Below are 26,461 nucleotides of genomic sequence, written 5' to 3'. Positions count from 1 at the left end.
GCTGGATGTGTTTGACACTAGTCCTGGATGTTTCTCCTCTGGCTCCTTCTGAGAAATCTGCATGTGTGTGGAATTAGAACATTGGTTCCAAATGGCTGACCCCATGGCAAATGTCAATTGGCAATGCACTTTCATTTTTCTGGAAACTGATACCTTGAAGAACACCGGTGGCGGTGATGCAGGTATAGAGTAAAGAGAGAAGCAGTCTCTCCGTGCGGGAAGGAACAAGCAAGTGGGAATGCTGAGGCAAAATGACACGATCAGGTTGTAGAGTTGTTTAATTGTGCAAACATCCCTGGATGCTGTTTGCTGACCTGGACAGGGACAGATTGCAAGTGGACACTGGGAGAGAAATCTCTCTCTTGGGCATCATGCAAGACTCTAATGGTAGCTGATCTAAATCAGGAACCTTTGGGTGCGGCTGTTGGTGTACGGGTAATAGACCAGCAGTATGTACATGCAGGTGGTGGAAGTAGCCCAGACTGTGGTAATGTGTGCATGTATATGGCATCAGGTAACGTATATAACATTTTATTTTGTGTTTTTAGCCTGTGTTTAAGACTGTATAATGTTTTGGGCAAAGGTTTTGCATGTATGCTCAAACCTGTCATTCTGCATATCTCTTGCCCATCTCCCTGAAAAGTGTGAGTGAATCATATTTGCAAATATTAGCTTACTGGCTAATAAACTCCAAACATGTTCACCTTCAGTATGGTGGGCACAAGAGAACCAATAGTCTTTGCAACTTCTTACTTTCCTCACCTTTATGCTTTCTGTAAAAGTTGCATGAACCTACCATATCAACATGCTTAAGACTAAGCCAAACCATGGGTCAACTTAGTTTGCTATTTTTTGTCAGCAGCTCTCCAGAGTTTCAAAGTGGAGTCTTTCCTGGCCCTTCCTGGAAATGCCCAATGTTCACCTTGGGACCTTCTGCATGCAAAGATGGTGTGCTGCCACTAGGGATCAAAAGATGTGTCAATTTCGGTTCTCTCAGTTTCTCATTTTTCCAATCTTAAATTATTTCTCTGCATTTTTGCAGTAATTTGCATATGTTTTAAAAAAGAATCCTCATAACAATTCTCCAGAATTTTAGTGCAAATTTCTCCTGATAAACACATTCTAGTAGGCAGTTTTGACTACTGTACACATTTTTGCAAACAATTTCTTCTAATATAATTCATTTTTGTATGTTATTTTCATTGATATATTCCTTTTTATGCACACTTTCTCCTAACATAGGCATTTTTGTAAGCGTTGTTTGGTTGGCAAACTGCATTGCAAAATTTGAGTAAGTGCAAATTTTGAAGGATGGCTGTGCGTCAGTTCTCGTATTGTTTCGGAAAGTGTGAGTTTGATAGATTTGGCTTGAAATATTAACTGAATCAAATTTCTCACCCATCCCTAGCTGCCACTGTGCTACATCTGTTTAGGCTAACATGTAGCTGGTTGGCTCTCTGTATTTAGTACTTCCCTTTCTATTTAGGTAATGTGTCTATATATCGTATACCTATAAGCATTTGGCATGCCAATATTATGAAAAGCTGTTTGATAGTGGTGTGATTTGTGCTATGTTGGTGAGTCGGTTTGGAGAATTTGGGTCCTTGTAATAAGTTTCTAGATGGACAACTTGCCTGTGACAAATACAGCTGTTGATTGCTGCCTGTGAACTATTCATGGGACCCTTTACATCCTACTTCTCTTATTTTAAATTAAGCCCCTTTCTAGTTACCTTTAAGGTTATAGAGACCAATTTTACTACTATTTATTTGAATACTAAAGTTGTTTTGTACTTGTGATCTTGTTGATTGTTAAATCCATTTCAGCCCCAAATGATAAACCTAATCATAAGCATGGTATAAAACTATTGCTCATCACATTGGGGAATACAGGCAGGCCCCGCTTATACAGCAGGTTCCGTTCTGGACCCCCGCCGTAAAGTGGAAATCGCCGTAAAGCAGAACCCCATTGAATTTAATGGGGCGCGTTGCGCGAAAATGCCGCAAAAGGGCAAAATCGGCTTTAAAAATGGGGAATCAAAGCCGCCGCATTAGCGGAACGCCGGTAAGCGGGGCCCTACTGTACTAATAATGGAGAAGCCTTTCTTGTAGTTTGTCCCTTTTTCAGTGGCCCCCGAACCACCAGCCTAGAATTGTCTACTGGTTGTCACACTGGCATAAGATTACTTCATTTCTAATCACTTGCTTTCTGTTTGATACTTAATAATGGAGCAATTTTAGTTTCATATTCCATTTTGATCTGGAATGGTAGGAATTTGGTGGGACCTTTTAACCTGCTGATAGTATGGTTTGATATTTGTTATCCTGTGTTAAACATTTATTTCCACGCTGCAGTGATAATTTTGCTTTGGCAGAGGTTGACAGGATCCATTTTAAATTGCATATGTTGTGTATAGATTTAGAAGTGCTTTCAACAAATGTTTCTGTGTAGAGATTCCTTGGGGGAATATCCATCTTCCTTGTTATGAAACAGATCTCTCTCCAAGGGTTATTTTACATAATATCTGATCAGTAACATTGGGAGACCTTTTGTAAACATGATAAGGTGCTTACTAAGCAAGTTGCCTTTGCCGTGGAAACAGACAGGCTTGAAATACTCTGCTATGTGGGTGCAGGGCACCTTCATCAGATGCAAGTACAGTGTTTAGCTCATGGCTAAGAATGGCTTTAGCACATGGAGCAGTCTCAGTCCAGACTGTATTTTAATGTGCAAATTGCAGGTTTGTTTTGTTGATCTGCTTTGGGTTAAATGCAGCTCCGACTTGTAGTTCTGTTCTGAAGTCCTAATTGATTATATCACACCTATTTTTGTTCCTATTTTATTTTACACTTCTTATCACTGGTCATGTGAAATAGCCTTTTCAGAGCAGTTTGGCTTAATGTGCAAGTAACAATCCGTGGAAATCGAAATGGAGGCACAAAGTAGGGCAGTTTCTTTCAGGCCCTTTTGATAAGCCGACTGTGCTTGTGAGTGGTCCAATTTCCACATATGGGAATTTCAAGGCTTAACTCATTTCTTTCGACTGCTTCAGATCCATATGCTGTTAACTGCAGGAATTTGTTGAGAACTGCATTTTGCTGGTTTTTAAACTTTGCTTTCTCAACTTCACTTTGCTCAAGGGGCACCAAAGGGGGTGGGGGGAACCAAGGAAGTGATTAAAAATCTAGACTTTCCAGTGTATCCATGTCACTGTGACTGATAACGGCAGGTTTTTAAGCAGGTTCGGAGAGGCAGAAATTATTAGCTTCTCTGTTCCTTTCTTTGTTTCCATTCTTTCTGTGTCTCTCCTTAGCCTAGCCCTGCTTTTAACTCTCTTGGCAACACTGCCTACTTCTGCTGACTCATGCCAGGCCTTTCTTCAGCACAATTTCTTGCTGTAGGATGACAGCCTTTCAAATATGAATGCTAGCTTTCCCATAAAAGTTATTTTTCAAATGTTCCTAATGAGAGCCGAAGCTTGCATAAAAGTGACTTATTGCTGGAAATTAAATCAAGGCTAACTGCAGTGATTGGTCTTCAAAAATTAAAACCCCTGATTGCTGACTCAATTAGAATGCCAGTGGGTAAGTACGTCAAGCCTCTAGCATTTACAGGAAAAAGAATTGGTGCTCTTTTGTTGTGCCCTTCTGAGCTTAAAAGCATTTATTGGCCAGATGCAGTACTTTATTCTGCTGTGCATTATTGTATTTATGTAATGGCCATTGTCTTCTGGGCAGTCTTTGAAAGTGTTGGGTGACTGTGGTCTTGTGTTACCTGCTGAACCACTTCACTTTGCCAGTAGCCATGAGACTGTATGGAGCGTTTTTGTTACTTAATTTTTAAAGCTTACTGATTTTCTATTAGAATATTGTGGTGCTCCCCATGCTGTGCTTATGTTGGCAGTGTTGCTGCTAAATGCCCCGCCTCTTTCAAGTATTTATAATCCATGAAAAAGTCAACTTTACCACTTTTATAAAAAGAACAAAAAATCAATTTTCTTTGTCATAGATTCTGTTGTTAGAGTGGTATGTTTCCCAAATGGGTGTACGCACATACTTCATTTCCACATTTTGTATTTATAGCAATGTTTTTCTGCAGCAATGTGTAACAAAACCATGAAAAGGTGTGTGCATGTGCACATGTGTCATGGTGGAATTGTGGTCCTACCCTAGGCCACATCATGCATGTTTTAAAATACAAGCCGTGATCTTAAATTATAAGACAGGTTAGAGAGATTGTTCAGCTATGTATGTGTGCGTGGGTGAATTTAATACTGGGAATATTACCATGAAGATATGCATATATCTTGTATGTGTGAGCATTTTCATGGTAATATTCCTTGCATAATCTTTATTACTGGTGGCAATGTGCTGAAAAGGTTGTTTCTTGGTCATCACTTGGGAAAATACACATACTGTTTTTAGCTTGCAGGTTGGAAGCAGGTAAGAAGGCAGTAAACAAACATTTGAGAACATTTCAGGTTTTGAATCAATTTTCTTTTTGTGCCGGTGAGCATTTTTTATTATGGATTTCTGTCGAGTAAACTTAAGGAGGCTGCTTTCTTCAGTCATTGCACAAGGGATTTAGCTACCATTAGCATTAATGGACATTAATCATTCCACATATAAAAACTGTAGGCATGCAATGGAATGAATATATTGCTCTGTGTGCACAGTTTCTGGTTTATAACCATAGACTCAAGCTTTGTCAGGTGGGCACATCCAAGTCTTGTTTTTAAAAACCCCTACGGGAAGGGGGGCAGTGCAAGAGGCCTTTATGCCGCTGTAACTCAGGGGCTCATTAGAACCTGGCTAGTTGTCTAAAGACTCCTGTTGTAGCAGACCATTGGATTATGATTGGCTCTCTTCCTCTATGTTTACTTTTTATGTGCGGTATTTGAAGAAATTGAGGTAGGTTGAGGGGTGTGTGTGGGAGGGAGGGAGGGAGGGAGGGAGAGAGAGGGGGGGAAAGGGCCATTGCTCAGTGACAGAGCATCTGCTTCATATTTAGAAGTTCCGTTCCCAGCATCTCCAGGTAGGACTGGGAGAGACCCCTGCCTGAAACCCTGGAGAGCCACTGCCAGTCAGTGTAGGCAATACTGAGTTGGCTAGAACAATGGTCTGACTAATTTAAGGCAACATCCTATGTTACCTATGATGCTTCCCTCTGTTGCTTTTAGTCTCACCCACAAGCAGCAGGAATCTGTGCAGGCAGTTGCTAAGCAACTGTTCATGTTCTCAAGTTCATCCCTTGAGACAGTCTTCAGGTAAGCCGAAGTGTTTCAGTCCCGATTAGATGACCACATTGGTTGTGGTCCTCGTGTGTCACCGCATAGGTGACTCATAGGCCCCCTACCCATGCAGATCCAACAAGAAATCAGAAAATGTGCATCTGCCTTTATGTAGAGATAATGTACTTTACTGAGGCAATGTATGTACAACTATTTTTAAATGCTGTATGAAAGCTGTGTGTTTTTGCTATCCAGATAATCCATGAATGTATTGCTAACCTCTATCTGAGACTTTAGAGAATGGCTAAAAAGCCTCAACTGGACAAGGTGATTTAGTTCCTTGTACAGGCAGCCAGAGGTGGTTGGTACCCACTGGGGCTGGTGGGGTGAAGGCAGCTAGTGGCAGGTGGAGCAAGAAGCTGAATACAAAGTTGCGATACAATGCAAGCTTACATGATAGTAAGCCCCACTGAACTAAGTGGGGCTTAACTTCTAACTTGGATCGATGTAGGATTGCTTTGCCTAGCCCACTCGCATCTTTCTCAGGTGGCTACATGCACAGAAAGCAGGGTTCCTGCACCATAGTTCTGTAGAAGAAGGCATTTCGGTAGATGCATCTTGCCAGACAAGCTGTTTCCTCTTCTACACAGCTACTAAAATTGCCTGAACCCTGACCTCTTGTTGCATCTCCTCCCACTATCTGCCACTCACTCTGACATGCACCCCAGTTCTTGTCTTTATCTGTAGTACTGGCCACCAACTTGGATGGCTTTGAAAGGGGGTTAGATAAATTCATGGAGGATAAAGTAATCGATGGCTACCAGCTGTCATGGCTGTGTATTGCTTCCAGTGCTGGAGGTGGTATATCTCCAAATTCTAGTCTCTGGGGAGAGCATTCTTGTGCCCAGCTCCTGCTTGCAGGCTTCCCAATGGCATCTGGCTGGCCATTGTGAGAATAGGATATTGGACTAAGAACATAAGAGCCTGCTGGATCAGGCCTGTGGCCCATCTAGTCCAGCATCCTGTGGTCATAGTGGCTAGCCAGATGTCTGTGGGAAGCCTGCAAGCAAGACCTACGCACAAGAGCTGTTTCCCCTTTCGGGTATTCAGTTTAAGGCAGCCTTTCCCAACTAGTGGGCCACCAGATGTTGTTGGACCACAATTCCATCTTTCCTGACCATTGGCAATGCTGGCTGAGGCTGATGGGAGTTGTGGTCCAACAACATCTGGTGGCCCAGTAGTTGGGAAAGGCTTGTTTAAGGGATCTGGGTGAGGAATTACTGTTCATTTGTCAAATAGAAACAAGAGCTTTATTTATAATGGGCAGAGATCCATAAATTTTGTTTTGGCTGAATATTGAGCTGTTAATGGTGTTCACCACCAAATCCCTCCCCTCCCTTGAGTGGGGGCAGAGACACAGGTTGCTTCTTCTCTAAAGCCCAGAGCCCTTCCTTTCCTTGAATTATTTGTCTCTGCTAGAGGACTTGGAAAGAGGATCAGCTGATTGTCAAACTTGGTGTTGTGAAAGTCACATCCCCCTCTCCCGCTCTTGGGTATTCTGCAGTTTGCAGGGAATTTGGGGGAGGAGATCCTTCTGCTGGACAACTATGGCAGGGATTGCTGCCAGTTGTCGTCTGTGATTTGTGAACCCTGCTATAATATGATGTAATGTCAACATACTGAAGCCAAATTCATATACAGCTTACCTCATATTGCATGTAACTATATTTGCAATAAGACTAGTATGTGGTGTGAAATGTCTTAACTGCACCTGTACCTCAAATTCCAGTATGCCTACCTCAAAGTTCAATTAAAATGACTTTTTAAAAAGAGAACTTAGCTCGAATCTGAGGGTTCATCTGTGTCCTGAGACGTAGACCCTTTTAGTTAAAACAGTTCAGCTGTTTGGAAGGGAACCAGGTTTGCACGCAGCATTCATAGCTAAGGCTTTTTGTTTAGTTCTTACTAAAGAAATTAAAGACACATTTTATTTCATGACTATCATTGCCTTGATTTACATTTGTTTAGAATTAACCTAATCTAGTAGTTTCTCTTTGGGTATCTATCCTGATATGCAATGTGTTCTCTGCATTAGCATCACAAGCTCTTTTGCGTTTGAATCCATTTAAAGTTAAGTTTGTTTCAGAGACTGACCTACACAAACCAACACAGCGTGCTGCTTTTATCCCTTCATGGAGTTAACATTTCTAATTCACAACACAAGATGGACACAGTGACTTCTTGACAGCAATATTTAATAACTCATTGTGCGGCGGCTGCCTTAATTCAGCACAGACATCCTAGTGTGTTGCCTGCATTGATTTTTATTTTTTCTCTTTTATTGCTATATTCTTTCTCCCATAGCTCGCTAGGCAGTTGCATCTGCCTGGCTGCATCTTTCTGGGGCCCATATGTATTACAAGCACATCCTGCATGTTGTGCTATGGACAGCCATGATCCTTGTAGGTATGTCTTGTAGGGTCATTTGCTTGTGTTTTATTGTGTATTATGTACTGCTCTCTATTATTGTAAGTCGCCTAGGGTGTCCACTAACCTGGACAGATAGGCGACCAACAAATAAAATTTATTATTATTATTATTATTATTATTATTTTCTTTGTTGTTTTCCTAAGTTCCAGGCAGTTCAACTTCTTCTAGATGTTTATTCAGCATCAGCAGTGTGAAGTGCTATACAGTTCAGGACAATGAGGTGACTGGGTCTGAGCACAGAGAACTTGCAGTCTAGATGACTGTAAGAAACATCTGGTGTTCATGTGCCCGTGTCTATCTCTTTGAAGTGCTCCCCCAACCCAAGGGGGAGAGAGGTAGCTTTGTGGTAGATATCTGGGAAAAGAGTAGGGTCTCTTGCCAGAGACGATGGGAGCAGAGGCAGTTGCTGCTGACTAGCAGGTGGGTGGATTTATGGAATATATCAGGATATGCAGCCCTGACTTCCGGAGGATGTGCCTCTTCCACATAAACTCTATTGTTTGCAGACCTCCATCATGCACAAATTTAGTCATTTCTCTTTGGGAGAGGATCCACAATTATCTTTGAATGCAGGCAGCAGTAGTCAGGGCTGGCTCCAGGCATGCCGGGGCTCTTGGGCATCAGCCTGCCCTGGGCCCCTCCACTCCCCTTCCACGATCTGCAGCAGGAGCCATGCCGCGGATCGCAGGACAGGAGCTTCCGAGCTGCCCGCCATCCCCCCCGCTTCACCTACCTTTCTCTGCTGTTTTTTGCAGCTGCACGCACTGTGTGCACAGGGTTGCCATCAATCAAGATGGTGGCTGAGGTTTCCGTAGCCGCCATCTTGGTTGATGGCACACAGCGTGTGCATTGCTGCCATCAACCAAGATGGCGGCAGAGGCTTCAGTCCCTTACGGAAACCTCGGCTGCCATATTGATTTATGGCAACCCTGCACGCACTGCAAAAAACAGCAGAGAGAAAGGTAGGTGAAGCGGGGGGATGGTGGGCAGCTCGGGTGGATTGTGGAAGGGAAGCAGAGGGCCCCTCAGGGGCCCCTCAGAGCCGCCTGTAGCTCTGGGGCCCTCAGGCCAGTGCCCCACCTGGCTGCCCTTTAGAACCAGCCCTAGCAGTAGTCATCATTCACTTAATCAGACACTTTTACGTCACGCTTGTTGTCCAGTCACAAGCAGCTCTGTTTTTCTTGTTAAGACTGTTCACAATGTACACTAGGTCCAAAATGTAACATAGTAATTAAGTTTAGCCACACCAAATCTGTCTTTTTTACAGCAGTTCTGTAGTTTTTATAACTCTGTTGTGTATGTGAGTTTTCCCCATACTGAAGAACTGTAAAACACCATGTTCTGGGTTTTTTTTTATGAACTTTTTTGTTAGATTAAGCACAATAAATAATGCATGGCAGAAGAATTAAAACCTCAGACCTCTTCCCCACTTCCACCTTCATCAGTGCACATAAACTAATAGCTTGGGGGTGGGGGTGGGAGAGCGAGAAACAAACCACTGCGTCTTTAAAGAACCAAACGAAAAAGTCAAAAAGAAAATTTTGTCGGCTACCTAAGAACATAAGAAGAGCCTGCTGGATGAGGCCAGTGGCCCATCTAGTCCAGCATCCTGTTCTCACAGTGGCCAACCAGGTGCTGTGTTAAGCCACCCAAGGTTTATGAGCTGTGTTTTGTATGTCAAATGGCAATGGCCATGTTTTGTTAGTGACTTTGCTTCTCCCCCCACCCCCTCACCGTGGGACCATCTTGAAGAATCAGAAACTGAACAATATAGATTTCTAACAGTCAGCTTTCCCCCCCTGCTCGGCCCTTTATGGAAAGTACCTGGCAGACAAGTGACTGCAAGAAGCAACAGGTGCGTCATGTGTTCTGTACTTCTGAGCTTAGCGAATAAGGCCTTTCAGTTTCCTAAGTGATTTTTATTTTAAATGATTGTGTCCATTTGGCATGACGTATTTATAGCTTTCTTAAAAACTAGCCCCTTTTAAAAAGAAAGGTGATGAAAAAGTGTGCCCCCTCCCCCCCCAACCCTTAATATAGCAAGTGTATCTTAAAAGAGGGTACAAGAAACTTTATCATTCACTGGGATTTCATCCTAGGTTAAGTACATTGTTGAAATTCTCTGGAGAGGTCATGTCTGTTGTTAGGAATGCCTGCGCTGTCACTTCTAGGCTTTGTAGCCCAACAAAGGTTTCTGTTGCTCTGGCCACTCCCCCCCCCTTTTTTTTTGCATTTCACTTTGCATTCTGAATTTTTTTTTTTTGGTAATAATTAGTGGTGAACTGGGAGCAGCTGTGCAAAATCTGACTTTGAGGAAACCCCCACAAACTTCCCCTTTTATGCGAAGGGGAAGACAACGGTAGTCCTGATGTGGGATTTCCAAAATCTCTCTCCAGGCACTATATTCACTTGGAGGAAGCAGAAGGTTGGGGCAATTTCCTGTTCAGCGTGGTGCAGTTTTTACAGCATAGCCATGCCTATACCACACCTGTCCCCGTATGTTGCAAGTGCCCGTAGGCTGAGTCAGTTTCAAGGAACCTGCTACATACACACACAGCCTACCATGTTGGGCGTACAGGGGAAAAAAAGACAAGAAAACGTAAGTAGAAGCAACAGATTTTAAGCACTGCAAGTCTGGGCTGTTCCAGTGTGAGATATGGTAAGTTGTAATGAAGACATCAGACTTAGATGTCAGCTGCTTCTGTTTTTCTGTGTCTGTGAAATGGGAGCTAGCTAGCCGCCTACATTAGTATTTGGAGCTTGCCAATGTGGAGATGTGGTTTCCAAAGCACGAGGGTTGAGTCCTGGAACTTTCTAAAAAAATGCTGTAGCTGAGACAGAGATGTAAAAGCCCTGGGGGGGGGGGACAGAAAAATGGGGACTATTCTCCCCTTCTGAATTTTTCTGTTTTTTTCCTTGAAAAAAAAATGCAGGAAAAAATGAAAAAAGAACCTTTCTTTCCTGCATTTTCCAGTCTCCCCCCCCCCCAGCCTTCACATCTCTAGATTGATGGGAACTGAGCAAGTTCTGCAGGGGGGAAAAGACATTGGGGTCTATTAGGAAAGAGGACTGAAGGTAAAAAGCCATCCAGTATTGCCATTACCTTTATGGAGCTTCTGTAAGGAAGCTAGACACAGTGAAGTATAGCGCTTGTTCAAGGACTAACCTGTGTCTGTTCCCTTGGTTTAAGGTGTCTCTCTTTATGGCCATTATGAAAGCCTTTTCTCTGTTGTTGTTTCAGCAGAGGACCTACTTGGGTCCTTAATTTTTTCTGTCAATATGCAAATGTATAATGAAAACAGCGCAGGTGATGCGTGTTATATGATGCACAGGGTTCAATTAAAAAGTGTCAGTGCTTTTGGTTCTTCCTCATAAATAATGGTTTTTCTTTGTCTTTTGCTACTTTTTCAGCCTATTAAGTGCAGACCTCCTAGCTGAGGCTGGAAATGGGACACACAGCAGCATAGCTGTCAGGATGCCACATCTACATGGAAAGGAGAGAGCACAGAATTAGGACGCTGCCGCAGCCTGTTCTTATTACTGCAAGAGCAGTTCCTTTCTTCTTCAGAGAGGAAGACACTGAATGCATGCAAATGGAATAAAAAGGATTGTGGGAGGAAGGAAGAAATGGGGAATAATTTCCAGATCTTTCAAGCTAGGTTTATTTGGTTCACATTGCTTCTGATTTGTGTCCTTGGTACTCCTCAGTTTGGTATGTAGACTTACTGACTTGTTGGGGGGGTGTTGTAAAGCAAAGAACACTTGGTTGAAAAAAAGCTAAATTGTGACCCTAGGTCATGGTTGCCCCTTGCTTTTGGTTACTTTAAAAGCTTGTTTCCTTCAGATCCTATGTTGCAGGGTTGGCTGACCTGTGATCCTGCAGATATTGCAGAACTACAACTCCCATAGTCCTTGCCGATTGCCTAGGCTGGCTCTGGTTTGATGGGAGCTGTAGTTCAGCAACATCTGGAAGGTCTGGTGTATTGGGACGAGAGATCTTCAATTGATTTCAGTCTTAGATTTCTTTGTATGACCCTGGAACCATTCTACAATTACAGCATATTCAGGAGAGGGAGGTTAAGTTGGGAGGTGTGAATGACAGAGCTCTTCTAGTGTAGTGGCTAAGAGACTGAACAGTGAGCCAAAAAGTCTCTGGTTCAGATTCTACCTTTGCCATGAAGTCCGGGGAGCCATGATCTCTGCTTCTGATCTGTGATGGGGAAGAGGTTTGTTGTAGGGATTGCTGAGAGAATGTGAAGTTCTTTAGAGTGTTCAAAGCATATTGTAAATGCTAAGTGTTGTTATAAAGGGCGTGTTGACTTGCCTGGATCTGCATTTCCAGATATGAGTATGCATATGTAATATGGGGAGGGAGCACAGCTCAGTGATAGAGCACATGTTTTGCATGCAGAAGGCCCCAGAGCCAATCCCTGGCATCTTTAGTCAAAAAGGGATCAGGTAGCAGGTGATGGGAAAGATCTTTCTGTGCCCGAGGGCTCCTTAGAGAGCTGCTGCCAGTCAGAGTAGGTGGTACTAGGCTAGATGGACACATAGTCTGATAGTCTAAGGCAGCCTTTCCCAGCCAGTGTGCCTCCAGACGTTGTTGGACCACAATTCCCATCTTTCCTGACCATTGGCAATGCTGGCTGAGGCTGTTCCTATGTTCCTAGTAGTAGGTTTGTTACATAAGCTCCCGTAAGATACCTTCATGCCATTAAAGGGAAGCTGGCTGTGCTTCTGTGATCACGTGGCTAATTCTGCCCCCCACATCCATGCATGTAGGCTTTTGCTCTGCAGGTGTCCATGCCTAAGGCCCAGATGTTGGCAGCAGGGTCAGGGGAAGTCATGTGCCTCCTGCAGTATGGGCCCGCTCCTCTTTAACTGCATGAAGCCCCTTGGTGCATAAAATTCATAGAGGAGGCTGTAGAGGAAATTACTTTCATGTTTATTCAGAGTAACATCTTCTGAATTTTTTTTGTAGGAACAATGCCTCAGTAACCTATTGTTCTCTGCTTAGAAATGTATTATTAATCAGTTACATGGTTATCCCTGTTAACTTGATATGGATCTTTAACATGCATTTTTTTAAAAAAATATTTTTTGTTCTCATAAAACCCCTGTAAATCAGGTCACCATCAGAAGTGTTGCGGGGTGGTAGGGGGACAACATCAAATATCTAAAAATGGTTCTTAGGAGTGAGGCATATTCTTTAGTACTGACTGTTTCCATTTTTATACATGGAGAACTGAGGCTGAGAGAAAATTATTTGCCCATTGAGAAATGGTTGAGGTGAGACTTTGCCTTGGTGCGAGTGGAAAAAAAACCCATTGGGCCAAACTGTCATTCACTGGACGACTATAGAGTCTATGAATTCTGTGATCTTCTCAGAAGTGACAAGACTGTCTCCTCTTTTGCTTTTAACACTATAAACATCCAAGGACATTGATTGGCAGTAGATTGAGTACTGACACAGGGAAGTAAGTTTATTTTATTTATTTATTATATCTGCCCTTCCTCCCAGAAGGAGCCCAGGGTGGCAAACAAAAACACTAAAAGCACTTTAAAAATCTTAAAAGCAAGACTAAAACATATTAAAACAAAACATCTTAAATATTTTTTAAAAAACCTTTTAAAATAGTTTAAAAAGGAATTCCAACACAAACACAGATTGGGATAAGGTCTCCACTTGAAAGGCTTGTGGAAAGAGGAAGGCTGTCAGTAGATGCTGAAAAGATAACAGATGGTGCCTGTCTAATATTTAAGGGTAGGGAATTCCAAAGGATAGGTGCCACAGTACTAAAGGTCCTCTTCTTGTGTGAAACAGACTTACTGATAAGATGGTATCTGCAGGAGGCCCTTACCTGCAGAGTATAGCGATCGACTGGGTATATTATAAGGGGTAAGATGGTGAGGTCTCCTGGTCCCAAGCTGTGTAGGGCTTTGTACACCAAAACCAGAACCTTGAACTTGACCCGGTAACTAATGGGCAGCCAGTGCAATTCTTTCAGCAGTGGAGTAACATGTTGGCGATTCCATGCCCCAGGGAGTTGTGCTGCCGCATTTTGTACCAGGTGCAGCCTCTGGACCAACCTCAAGTAAGATGCCCTTGGAAAGTTCATTACCAGGGCATAGTGGTGGTTGGAGATAGCCATCTGATATTTATTCCTAGGATATGACAATGTAGATTTACTGCCTTTCAACATGCAGATTCTATTATTTGCTGATACTGGCTAATATTAATTATTTATTAAATTTATATCCCGCATTTCCTCCTAGAACACCCTTTCCCAACTAGTGGGCCACCAGATGTTGTTGGACCACAACTCCCATCAGCCTCAGCCAGCATTGCCAATGGTCAGGAAAGATGGGAATTGTGGTCCAACAACATCTGGTGGCCCACTGGTTGGGAAACGCTGTCCTAGAAGGAGCCTATTAGTCATTGCTGCCTAATACTACTGTGGAGAACTTCAGATATTTGGACACTGAACATAAGAACATAAGAAGAGCCTGCTGGATCAGGCCAGTGGCCCATGTAGTCCAGCATCCTGTTCTCACAGTGGCCAAACAGGTGCCTGGGGGAAGCCCGCAAGTAGGACCCGAGTGCAAGAACACTCTCCCCTCCTGAGGCTTCCGGCAACTGGTTTTCAGAAGCATGCTGCCTCTGACTAGGGTGGCACAGCACAGCCGTCATGGCTAGTAGCCATTGATAGCCCTGTCCTCCATGAATTTGTCTAATCTTCTTTTAAAGCCATCCAAGCTGGTGGCCATTACTGCATCTTGTGGGAGCAAATGCCATAGTTTAACTATGCGCTGAGTAAAGAAGTACTTCCTTTTGTCTGTCCTGAATCTTCCAACATTCAGCTTCTTTGAATGTCCACGAGTTCTAGTATTATGAGAGAGGGAGAAGAACTTTTCTCTATCCACTTTCTCAATGCCATGCATAATTTTATACACTTCTATCATGTCTCCTCTGACCCACCTTTTCTCTAAACTAAAAAGCCCCAAATGCTGCAACCTTTCCTCGTAAGGGAGTCGCTCCATCCCCTTGATCATTCTGGTTGCCCTCTTCTGAACCTTTTCCAACTCTATAATATCCTTTTTGAGATGAGGCGACCAGAACTGTACACAGTATTCCAAATGCGGCCGCACCATAGATTTATACAACGGCATTATGATATTGGCTGTTTTATTTTCAATACCTTTCCTAATTATCGCTAGCATGGAATTTGCCTTTTTCACAGCTGCCGCACACTGGGTCGACATTTTCATCGTGCTGTCCACTACAACCCCGAGGTCTCTCTCCTGGTCGGTCACTGCCAGTTGAGACCCCATGAGCGTATATGAGGCACCTGTATGTGTGTGCTTCCTCCTGCTTTGTGTGAATCAACCCTGAAAAGCCCCTGCAGGGTTACATTGCTGAAAAACAATCTCCCCTGGGTGAAGGGAGTGTTTCAGAGTAGATGAGAGAGGAAGCTCTTCAGAAGCATCTTTGGAAATGTGCAGTGCTGTACACTTTACTACATTCTCTTCTCTCAGGACAAGAGCGAGCTCAGTTGGCACAAGCTTCTGCTTGTATATGAATAAGGCAATTATGATGAAGCAAGTTTGCCTTAGACTTCAAACACCAGGGAGTTAATATGCTGCAGCTTAGCTGAAAACACAAATAAAACATTTGTAAATAGCTTGCCCTGGGATAGAGAAAATCCAGCCGGGATACAGGGCTCTTTTTTAAACATGCAAATATTCAGTCATAGTTTCTTTCTGCTTCAGGTATTTGACTCTGCAGTATTAGTGTGTATCAGCTGTTTTCAAAAGCAGCTCTTCATTCTTGATTCACACAGTCATCAGTGGCTGGTTCACACCCATCTGGATCAGGATGTCACATACTACTATTTTGCATTTATGTTGTTGCATGAGTCACCCTGAGAAAATTTATATTGGAGGGCTGCATAGAAATGCATAAAATAAAGAAGTGATATATATGTATGCTAAGGAGCTAGTGAGCCCCTCCCAATCATGCCGTGTGATGCAATCATATGCCCATTTTGCATGATCTTTATCCCCTTTCTGAGGGAAAGAGTTGCACATAATTAGGTTCATATTACTTTCACTTTTAGCTCCTCTTGAACTTTCACCGCAAGTAAACAGCATCTACTTCTTAAGAGAGGCTGAGGCAACAAGTATTGCTTATGCAGGGTCTGTAAGCTTGCTAGACTCTTCCTTGCATTGCTAAAACCTAAGGGCAGAAGAAGCTTTGACATCTGCTCCCTTGTTTTGGAGCAACCTATTCAGTCTTGGATGATGGTCGAATGCCCTTCTTGTAGTCTTTAATTCACCAATTCAAAAGCTCTGCTCCTCTGTGAAATTAATTTTGGCATCTTTAACAAAGATGCCTTGCAATTAAATGGGCTATTCTTAATCCAGTTTGGTGAGATGCCAAAAAATCTGAATAAAAGCTCACTGGGATGTTTGATCAGAGAAGCTTTATAACTTAGTGGTATTAAAAAATACTCTGAGATGGAAGTGGAAATTTTTTATTAGTCCTACAAAGTGGATCATAGAAGGAACCCCATCTACTCTGTCGTGTTGAGAGAGGTTGGAAAGAATACCAAAGTTTGCTAGCAGATAGTCCTAAAAGCTTTTAACAATGTAAAATACTCGAATGTGTAATAATCTTCTTATCATGATATGAGAGGCTAGCCAGATAGCTCTCAAGCCTCTTTCCTGCCCATTTTCTTAATGGCGTTACAGGTTTCTTATTTAAAGATCAGCAGTTCTCTGTGTAAATGGGACGCAGACACTGCTACCTCTTCCTATTTGCATTTTGGGACTGTGACCAGGCGTTAATGCTGCTGATTCAGATTTCCATTCTGTGAGGCAGTTAATTTGTGCAGAAACAAATTCTGAGGATCTGGACCGCTTATTTATTTATTTATTGCACTTGTATACCGCCCCATAGCCGAAGCTCTCTGGGCAGTTTACAGCAATCAAAAATATTAAAACAAATACACAATTTAAAAACATATTTTAAAAACAATTTAAAACACAATTTTAAAATTCAAAACTTAACTGACGTGCTTCTCGTTGGCTGCTACTCCCACTGGGCTGCTTCTCCTGGAGGGGGTGGCAGCATGGTGGTTTGGTGCCACAGTCAACTTCTTTTGTACCATTGGTTGATACATCACACCTGCTGGTCTGGCTAGCTCATTTGGACTAACACTGATCAGCTCAGAAATTGGCATTTGTCCCTTTTTGGCTTTTCAGGTGCTCTGTGCACCAAATCCTTCTGACTCAGCAAGCATGCTGGTAAAGTGTTGAAGATGAACAGGCGCCTTACTCCTTGGGCAGCTTGCAGGCTGTGAACGTCACTGGCCTGATCTCTGTGGTGCTACAGTGCCATCCGTGGAGGTTTCCAGTGATTCGTACTACTGCTTCCATTCAAGCCAGTAGAATTCCATCTCCCCCCTTTTTTTAAAAAAAAAGCAACCTGTGCACTCTAGCTTAGCTCCTTAGCCTGATCAGCTTTTTGCTCATTGTAGGTTGAGTTGGGCATAGACAAACTCAGGGCTATGGAGTCGGTATGTCAAACCATCGACTCTGACTCCTCTATTTTTCTACTGTCCGACTCCGACTCCTTCATAAATGGCAAATGCATATTAATTTTTCTACTGTCTGACTCCGACTCCGACTCCTTCATAAATGGCAAATGTATATTAATGTATCAATATTAATAAATTAATATTAAAATATTAATTTTATTTTTAAGTTGGAGTCAGTACATTTCTTCGGACTCCACCCAAAATTGCTTCCGACTCTGACTCCACGACTCCGACTCTGACTCCACACCCTGGACAAACTCGATGCCTCATTCCAAGCCACCAGCCCTTGCAGTACCTAATGATTGCAAAAGCCTCTGCCCAGAACTACACTGAGAATGTTAACCTTTGGCTGTATTTGTTGACATTAAACATTTAGAAGCTTAGGTTGACAATTTCATGCTAAGCTTGGAGAACTTGTGCCGGCTTAACCCCTACCCCCATCCTATCCCAGCTTTCTCCCTGGAACAGTAGGGATGTTGGTTTGTTGGGTGGATTATTATTACAGGAGTGCTCCTTCAGGGCCATTGCGCAGTGACAAACTTGCTTGCCTTGTTTACCTTAGTGTGATGTGAGATTCATTTTGAACAGTGTTTGCCACCAAATGAGGCACTGTTGGGCTAACTCTGTTTCTGTGCTGGCCTCCTTCACTGTTGGAAAACATTTCAAGATAAACCTGGTTTAGGGGGAAATCTCATGAACATAGTTGGCTAAGCAGAGGACACCTTCAGGCAGAATGTTGTGAAGTACTGGAACCAAGAGTTGTCAGTGTTACTCACTGGCACACACTGGCAGGTACAATTATTTTGAAATATTGTAGCCATTTCAGGGTGCTTATGTATTAAAATACCCACAACCTGAACTGATGAGTCTTGAGCCATTAAAAAAATTCCCTCTCGGTCACCCAGTATTACGTATTTAATCCTTTTCAAAATGTATGTAGAATGCGTTTGATTTTTCCCTAGTTTTGTTTGTGCCGCCGCCATAGATTCTCAAGCCAAATCTCATGTTTACTCTGCACTGTGGTATTGCCCTATTATTATTATTATTATTACATTTTATTTATACCCCGCCTTTCGGCCAAAGGCCCTCAAGGCGGCTTACAAGAAAAATAAACACAGGTATAAAAATACCATAATATACAATATAAACAATACAATATACAAAAATTAAATTAAATAGAAACAACATGATCATTATCGACACCACCAAGAAAGAGGAGGTGATCTTAGCGGGGGGGGGGAGTTCTCGAGAGGCAGAAGGGCGACAAGCACTTATTACAGTGAAGCTGTTTGCTGGTTCAATGTTGTCTTCCTCCCCATGTCCTCGGGCTCGCTCAGCTGCTGCTGCCCAGGCTTCTCCTGCTGCTGCTGATGGCAGTTTATGTCGGAGGGCAGCTGCGAGCACATGGGCTCGGGGATCTGGGCCCTACCTGGAGCAGGAGGGGCAGAAGGACGTGGAGGCAGCGGCTGTTGTGAAGAAGGAGGCCCTGTGCCTGGAGGCCCCGCACCAGGGTGTTGTTGGGTAGGAGGCGCCAGGCTGTTGTTGAGCAGGGAGACCCCCATGCCAGGAGGCCCCGTGCAGGAGGACCCACACCGGGCTTTTGTTGAAGAAGCGGCGGCAAGGACCCCAGTCCTGCTTAGAGCAGGAGAAGGAGAAGAATGTGGTGGCTGTTGCCGAGCAGAAGGCCCTGTGCTGGAAAGCGGCGGTGAGGTGCTCTCCCCGCTCCTCCACACCTTCTGATGTTGTGCTGGTGTTCCAGTTGTTGCTGCTGGTCGAACAGTTACTTCCCTGTTTCCGGCATGGTGCTGGCAGGCTGGGGCAGTTCGGCGGGCTCCTCTTGGGACGGCTGTGGCAGCTGCTGGGCTGTCATATCATATTGATAGTTTGCTACTAATTGCATTCGTTGCCCCTGTTCTTTTTATAGAAATGGGGTGACGAGGTCAGGTACGCAAGGACAAGCCCCTCTGTTGCTGGTGCAGCAGACCTGCTCATCTGAGAGAGCCACATTAGAATTTAATTTGCACCAATATGGTGGTAATCAGATCTTCCATTTAGCACTGGATGGTGATAGTGGTGGAGTCGAAAGTCCTTCCATGGCCTCTTCCCCATAACACTTGCCATCCTGATTTATACCCCCATCCATTTCCTTTACTCCTGCAGATCCATCACCCACCCATAGTAATCTGAAGATCTCCTGATTCTTTGATCTCCTGATTCTTTAAACAATTGCTTGTTTTCCTCTCTTCCTGTCCTCATGCTTGAAACTACTTCCCAGAAGACATGTATTATGTGTGTGAACTCTCTTCAAAACCCACATTGTCTGTGAAGTCTTTGGCACAGTTCCTTAGCCCTATCCTCTATCGTGCTGCATGTTGTTGTAGACACTACTGAGCCAGATGGACCAGTAATCTGACTTAATATGAGGAAGCTTCTGATCTTCCTTATTATGTTTTACTGAAATTAATGCATACTCTATCCTTGTTGCCCTTGCCTCCATCTTCCTCCCTCTTAGGTTGCAAACTTCTTTGTCTGGAGAATCTGTCTTTCTCTTTTTTGTTATTCTGCAAAGCAGTATGCACACTGATAGTGCAGTGTAAATTTGCCGCACCCCTGTTCCTAGGAGGAGTGACAATCTGGCCTTCAAATATGCAAGATTACGAAATGCTGAGGTGGATTTAGAAATCAAGAGGCTCCAAAAGAGAGCAAATTATAGGCTCTTCTTCGTCTTGTAATGCCTGAGCCATATGGAGTCCTTCAGTGCGCCCCCCCCCTTTTTAAGGAAAGGGAAGACTTGAGCCCACAGCACCAGAGCAGGTTTCAGATGCAATTTAGAGTAGCCTTAACTCCATCATCTTTGCCCTGTCATGGTTTTCTTTCTCTGCATACAACCTACTCGTTCCTCTGTGTCCCTGAGCTACCTACCTTGGCTACTTTTATTTCACTATATTTCACATACAGCTGAATGATGCGATTCTTACATGGCTACTGCCAGTATTGCAGTGCTATACTTTGAATTAAAGGTTCTAGGAGGAGAGGCAACCTGGCTATATATCGTCCTCTTGCTTGTGATGAGGTAGGGAATTTAGTGTAGTGAGGGGGCTAAAATTCTATATAAGTGTCTCATCTGTTTTTTGCCATGACTTTCTGGGCTCTTCTTTTGGACATTGAACATGTGCTCAAGAAGTTGTGGTATTGCTGGCTTGCAAATAGGTGCAGCTGACCATTGGGGAAGTTTGACAGTGTATTACCAAATATTGTGAAATATGCTACTCTGTAGGGGGAAGCAGCATTTTTGTCCAATGAATGTGTGTTCATTTATATCTTTGCTGCGTGTACGGAAGACAGAGCTGTTCTGCAGAGGCATTTAAACCCATAATATACCTGCTATATAAGTATGTTTGTTAATACATAAACTGCTTTTCTGTGTAAATAAAAGTTCAACTTGGTGTAAACACTGTAATAAAACCAATTAAACGAGTATTATTGGGAAAACCACACATCTTTAGCAGAGCTTGGAAGATTACTTTTAAAAAGTAATAAATTACAGTTACAGTTGCGTGGCCCAAAAAAGTAGTAATTACCGTTACAATTACAATTGCTCTGAAAGTAACTGATTACTTTACTTTTCCTCCAAAGTAATCACTACAATTACATTTCAGTTACTTAAAAAAAACACCTACAAGGTGCTGGCCTTGGCTGCTGCACATCCCAGTAGCCTAAAACAACATTAAAAATAAACACACACATAAAGAGGTAGTAGAATAATTATTTTTATTCATAAGATAGCAATGGTGGTCTCTCCGTTGGTAAGGGTGGTGGGGAGGGAGGCTGAGGCCAGTACTCAGATCTTTGCATGTCAAATCAAGTGCACCCCCCCACTCAGCCAGCAAACAAAATCTCTCTCACTTAACCACCCACCAGACCCTGCCCTGCCACCAACTAAGGGACACTCACTCAAGCAAACATTTTCCCTTGAGATGCAAAAAAGTTAAAATACTGCAAATGCAGCATGGTAGCCAGAGATGGTGGTGGAGGCCACTTTGTGTGCCAAGTGCAAACACACACACACACACGTTGTCATCTTTCACCTCCACAGTTCTTTATCTCCATTCTGCTGCTGCATCCTCCTCCTCCTTTATCCATGTTCTTGACCTCCGGATCCTTTTCCCTCCACTCCATTCTTCACCACCACTATCCATTTTTTAAAATAATTGTTTTCTCCACTCCACCCCATCTCACTCTCCACCTCCTCCCTCATCGCCTCCTACCCATCCACAGAGCATGAGGAAAGAGCGACACTACACAGAAGCCCAGTTTGAGGCACATGATTTTCATCCACAAATCATAGGAGCAGAAGACTTCCCCTGCCCCCCCCAAGCAATGCCCAAAAGTAATTCTGGAAATGTTACAATTACTCCGCAAAAGTAGTAAAATTACTCCTAGTTCTATTACAATCAAAATGTAAAGGAATTACCCACTCGTTACTCAAAAAAGTAATGAATTACAAGTAATTCGTTACTTGTAACTAGTTACTTCCAAGCTCTGATCTTTAGCAGCAATAATATTTACTAAAACCCCACTCCATTATCGATCTGTGGTGGGAAAAGTCTTTGAAAATAGTTCTTACCTATCAGTGGAAGATGTAGAAAGAGCATGATGTGTGAGTGCCATGATGCGAAAGGCCCTGCTCCACCTGTAAGGCTGATGGTGTCCCTTTCCCTTTTCTCACAGTGACAAACCAGATGCTTACGGAAAGACAACAAGCAGGACATGAGTGAAATAGCACTCGTACAAGTTATGGCTTGAAAAATACTTGTTCTAGACCAAGGACAGGTCAGTGAGTGGAGCCAGTGACAGGTTTTGGCTAGTTATGTGTTTTCTGTGGGTATAACTTTCCTATTTTGGACATCAAGGGTGGAGCATGGAGAATCAGAGTGTGGGGTCAACAGAGGGGAAATATACACCTGGATTTGCCACTCTAGGAGCACTCTATTCTTCTGAAGGCTTGGATAACAAATTCCCTTTTGTTTGATTTTTGATACAGATGATAAAATAACCATGGTTCTTGTCCTCCGGTCAAGCAAGTATACTTTCCCTACTGGGAGTGAAAATCCCCTTTTCTCATAGATTCACAGAATAGTCTCATAAAAAGGACACTTTCAGGTCTTAGTAATATGCAAATTCATTTTAAATTTAAAAACTGGATGATTGGTTGGTTAAACCTGATCAGCAGAATGGGTTTACTTTCCCTGCTCTTGTCCCCTAGATTTGCCTGCACTGGGGTTTGCAAAAACTAATTGCCTGCCCTCTGAAATAATAATAATAATAAAGTTGTTGTTGTAACAACACTGTTGTTGAGTGTTATTTTTGCACTCAAGTACCTCAGAGCAACCCCTACAGTAAAAATCAAATAACAGACATTAAAGAGTGACAGTGGTGATAAGGTAAGTTGTAAGTTTACTTGACCTGGGTTGCAGCCAATGTTAGTTCTACTCAGAGCAGACCCACTGAAATTAATAGACATGCCTCACATAGGTCCATTAATTTTAATCACAGAGTTGGAAGGAACCTACAAGGCCATCGAGTCCAACCCCCTTCTCAATGCAGGAATCCAACTTAAAGCATACCTGACAGGTGGCTGTCCAGCTGCCTCTTGAATGCCTCTAGTGTTGGAGAGCCCACCACCTCCCAAGGTCATTGGTTCCATTGTCATATTGCTCTAACAGTTAGGAAGTTTTTCCTGATGTTCAGTTTATTTATCATTTATTTATTTATTATTTGATTTATATGCCGCCCTTCCTCCAGGCAGGAGCTCAGGGCGGCAGTTGAAATCTGGCTTCTTATAACTTGGGCCCATTATTCTGTGTCCTTCAGTCTGGGATGATCGAGAAGAGATCCCGGCCTTCCTCTGTGTGGCAACCTTTCATGTACTTGAAGAGTGCTATCATATCTCCCCTTAGTCTTCTCTTCTCCAGGCTAAACATGCCCCGTTCTTTCAGACTCTCCTCATAGGGCTTTGTTTCCAGTCCCCTGATCATCCTTGTTGCCCTTTGCTGAACCTGTTCCAGTTTGTCTGCATCCTTCTTTAAGTGTGTTGTCCAGAGCTGAGGCAATACTCAAGATGAGGCCTAACCAGTGCTGAATAATACATATGTATTTGGAGTTTCTATAAAGAACTTGTAGCAGTCTTTTGAGTTGGAAGCTGCATCTTTCAGGTCCTAGAGTAAAGTACATGATGGGATGGTAGAAGTCGGTAGTAGCATTTTCTGATTTATGCACCATTGTTTGTGAAATGACTGAGTTGTGATGTTTGCGTGTTACACAAAGCCGTAGACAATGGCTTATCATGCATGTACAAATTGCACTCACTTTGCTTCTCTCCATGTATGCTGGGAAGAAACAAACCGTGATTCCTAGTTTAATATTGTATCCAGCAGGAATTGTGCTTTGTTTTGCTCACAACAAACCATACTCAGTAGCCATTACTTACTGGTCATGGTTTATTGGAGTGAGATAAATCACAATCCCTGGCTCAGACTTCTCTGAATCAGGGATTGTGGTTTACTTCCTCTGTGCTGTAGAGGGAGGAGACAAACAACCCAGATAGGAACATTCACAGAAAAACATTAACTATGGTTTATCATGACATGCAACCTGGGCCACTCTCTGCCTAGTGAATGTACAGTAGTCCCGTCCAGATTCTAAGCTTTTTCTCATCCTCTGCTTCAGATCCTTTTACAGTTTGGTTCTACTTCAACCCATGCTCCCTCATTGACTACCTTTAGAAGACTAGATTCAGTGAAGTGAATTTTCAAGAAAATTTTGAATTGGAAAAAAAATCCTTTGCAAATTAGGGTGATTTGCATTGGGCAGCTTACATGGAAAATGTTCCATTTGCATCAGAAGATGATCTAATTTAGCATGTTTATTTTACTTATATTTAGTAAACAAGCTAAAAATACTGAAGCTGCCAAGCTTCCCTAATACTGTATTTGCCGTCAGCATCCGTTCATTGCTGCTAATAAACTTATGAAATGGGAAACTTTCTCCAGAAAAATAACGCGGTGGAGAATTTTGTGCCCCACAGATTAACTTAAATTTACTGGAAAAGAACTGTTTAGTACAAGATGAACAGATACTAACAGAAATCCTATTTGTACTGTGAGCTCCATACTGGCCACTTGTCTTTTTCCTCTTTTGAGTAGTTTTTTCTTCTTCTTCTGGTTAGGCGTAATTAGCGTTTCTACCTACAGTTTTAATTATACACGCAAACCCTTCAGTTGTTGCTACAGTCACGTCTTGGCTAACTTGCCTTCCTGGGATTGTGTAATATCATTTGTTTGCTTTGGTACGTTTAATGATCAACCTAGGATTATAGTAAACAAGCCTGGTTTGTATTCATATCCTCTGTTTATGTATTTGATCTATTGCATTACTGCATTATCAACATATTTAAAATTTAATTATATTGCAAGGCGAGGACAGGTGGCGGAGTAGAATAAAAGCTTGGCACAATACCTTTGCCACTTCTTAACCTGTATTCTTTTAAATTCAAGAACAGTGCCAAATGGCGGTCCCTTCTCAATTTTTTGGCATGAAGTTATTCCAAAGTCCTTAACTGAGAATGATAACCTTTGAAAAAATTATACCCATCACTGTCATTTGTTCTGTTTACCTGCTTCAGAATCATTTTGTCCCCTGCCCTCCCCCCCTGGATTTAGAACTTCCTAAAGTGATCCCGGGCATTTGATAATTACTTAGTGAATATGATGATGACACAGTGTTATGTAGTCAGTCTGAATTGGCAGTATCAGTGAGGGCAAATAAAGTCCATTCAGAGTGAGAACAATGCTTTTCCCAAAGGAATTGCATTTATCCTCCTTTGAATCAGTTTCCAAAAGATGGACAACATACACCCCATCATGCTTATTTTTATTTTTGGTGTTAGCTTTGAAAGGCGGTGAAATGCCTATTCAGGAAGCATTGCCTTCATTTTGGATGGAAGTTGCCCTGGTGATAGCAGCACATAACCAACACTGGCTAAATGTTCATGACCCTCCCCGCTTTTGCCTTAGCACCTGCCTAACCCTTACCCGCTCTAAACGTGAGTTCTCCAGTCTTCCTGTTTTCTCTCTCTAATTCTATTCTATCTTTCGGATTTAGATTCAGAAGTCCATTTCTTCAAGAACTGACTTCTCTCATTCAAAGCCCACCGACAAATTTATTTTTACTTGTGGTCTGCTGTACCTATTATCTGAATTCCCTAGTTGAAAAAGTGAACTTCCTCTGGCTCATTCAGGAAAAGACAACGTATAACAGAAAGTACTGACAATACTGCTAATTAATATGGGGTACTGGGGGTGGGATATGAGACCTACCCTGAGAGGTAGATTATTCATTGCTGGATTACTTGCCCTTTACTTTGAGGTCTCAGGACAGGTTGCAATGATAAAATAGGCAAATAAAACAATTACAACCATAATACAAGAAGAGTGTAAAAACAAAAACTGTTCCCTATATAGTCAAAATTAATTTTACAATGAACTGAGTGTGTTTTAGACTTCTTTTTTCTAAAAATGTAGGCCCTCAGATCTAGGTGGAATGATTAAAACTGGTAATAAGCAGTAGCCACCCTTTTTCAGGATTTTAACAAATTATGATAAACTTTAATTTTATTGCTGGATGTATTTTTTAAAAAATAAGTTATTTCCCATCAAAGATTATGATTTTTGGCAGAGAGAATGACAGCGACATCTGCTTGAGGCTGTTGGGGTTCCTGTCATAAAATATCAAATCTTAATAGTGGCAGGAGAGCAAAACAAAATCCTCTTTAGAGTGCTTTACCATATTTGTAATGCAAAATGCAGCTGTTTAGAACTGTAGCAGGTTGAATTTCAACATGGAACATGTTGAGGCTAAAGCTTTGTATTGTCCACCCCCACCCCATGCCTGTTTCTTGGGTATTTCTCTCACTGAAGAGAGCAGTTCACACAGCCAGGACTGATTTCATACATTCACTAGGAGGTCTTTGTAGCCTGTGAATTTTAAAATGATGTTTTTAGCATGTGAGGGAGAGTATCGGGGAAATTACTCAATTCAGTAGTATGTATATTGCATGGATTTTTTTTACCCCGCTGTCAGC

General features: G+C 42.6%; 1 protein-coding gene across 7 annotated transcripts in view; it reads left to right on the top strand.

The window, feature by feature from the left end:
* The window catches only part of NCOA1 (nuclear receptor coactivator 1), a 393,348-nt gene that overhangs the window by 66,764 nt on the left and 300,123 nt on the right, over window positions 1–26,461 (top strand). Inside the window, exon 1 of one of the 7 annotated variants that reach the window (XM_061625847.1) lies at window positions 22,051–22,152. The exons of the other annotated variants lie outside the window; for them this stretch is intronic. The gene's annotated coding sequence lies outside the window, so the exon portion shown is untranslated. Of the gene's footprint in view, window positions 1–22,050; window positions 22,153–26,461 lie in introns of those variants that run through there. 7 annotated transcript variants of the gene reach the window in all.

The sequence above is a fragment of the Rhineura floridana genome, chromosome 4 (assembly GCF_030035675.1).
Source record: "Rhineura floridana isolate rRhiFlo1 chromosome 4, rRhiFlo1.hap2, whole genome shotgun sequence".
Classification (NCBI taxonomy): Eukaryota; Metazoa; Chordata; class Lepidosauria; order Squamata; family Rhineuridae; genus Rhineura; species Rhineura floridana.
This window is presented reverse-complemented; position numbering and strand designations above follow the sequence as displayed.